Here is a 1,582-nt window from a genome sequence, read left to right as displayed (position 1 = left end):
ATCCTACTTCCATAGTGATACTGCCTCGGAAACCCAAGGAGGGGTCGCTATGAGTCGGGTTTGACTCGACGGCACATAACAACAACAACAACAAATTTCTGAAAGGCAAGAACAGTGTTCCAGGCTAATCAACTAGAGCAAAAGCATAGTCCTAAGAATGCATGGAATCTGTGATAACATTTGTAAACTCATGATACCTAAAATGCAGAATATATAGAAAAAGAAACTTGGAAAGTACAATGATTTTTTAACCAAGTATATCCAAAATATCATTTCAGCATGTAATTAATACAATCAAAATATATGGTTAATAATGTAATTTGCACTTTGCGTTCTGAATATTCAAAATTGGGCATTATTTCACACTTATACCATGTATCAGTTTCCATTAACCACTTTCAAGTGCTTAATAGCTACATGAGGCAAGTGCTACAATAGTGGAATGTGCAAAACTATCCCATACTTTGAGAACCATTGCATGTATGTTCCTAAGGTAAAGTCAACTGATAAATAAGATATTTCTCATTTTGTGGCTTTTAATTGCTCAACTCTTTTTATTCTCTGGGTACCCGTCATATTTGTGTTTTGTTTGAGCTGTTTCTGACAATATTATGTCTTTTACTACATTTTATTTGGATATCTCACCACAAATGAGAGGACTTAAGACTTTTTTGTCAATTAATGAAGGATGAAGAAGGAACTCCAGTGGCACAATGGTTAAAGCATTCAACTGCTAACCAAAATGTTATCAGTTTAAAGATGCTAAATTAAACTTAAACATCACAGTCTTGCAGCCTTAAAACTTATAGATGGCTTGACATTTACTTTTAGTGCTATGGGAAAAAAAGAACAAATACTAACGACTATGGGAATAAATCCATAATTTGCAGAACTCTCTTCCTATCCTCAGTAAATTTAGTTTAAGTGAAGAAATAACAAAAACTAAAGAATATTTATAGTAAGGATAGTTAATTCTCAGACTTCAAAACCATCATTCATTAAAGTTAAATTATACCTGGGACTAAATAGTATAGATGTGGTTCATTCAGTTTTGATAATGGAAAAATTATGCACATGGAGTGTGAATGAAGAAAATTAGTGATAGGCTTATTCTAGAATTTACGTATGCCTTCAAATAGAATACGATCCCTTCTAAGAATACTTGAGGAACAAAATAACTGAAGTATTAATAATTTTACAGATGGAATCAGGTTTAAATGAAAATAACAAAAATATGAGGACAGAACAATTAAAAGCCAAGAGTTGCTCTTGTCTAAATAAAATAGACTTACAGCATGTGACAAGTCTTGAATTTTCTTTTTGTTTTTAGATTGAACTAGGTAATAATATTGTAACTTAAACTTACAAATGTATACATTCATGCTTTATATACAATCTTAGTTTCCACAGTTTAAATATAAATTTCCTTTTATATTACTGTAGTCACACTAACTTCGTTGATCCTTCTTTAAAAAATTGTTTCACTTGCTTTTGGTCAACGTATTACCAAATTACTTAAATATAATTTGGGGATTTTTGACTCCCTAAAATAAAAATACAACAGATATGTATAATTACTGGG

This window comes from Orycteropus afer, unplaced genomic scaffold (assembly GCF_000298275.1).
Source record: "Orycteropus afer afer isolate SDZICR_OR568_19922 unplaced genomic scaffold, OryAfe1.0 scaffold00325, whole genome shotgun sequence".
Lineage (NCBI taxonomy): Eukaryota > Metazoa > Chordata > Mammalia > Tubulidentata > Orycteropodidae > Orycteropus > Orycteropus afer.
This window is presented reverse-complemented; position numbering follows the sequence as displayed.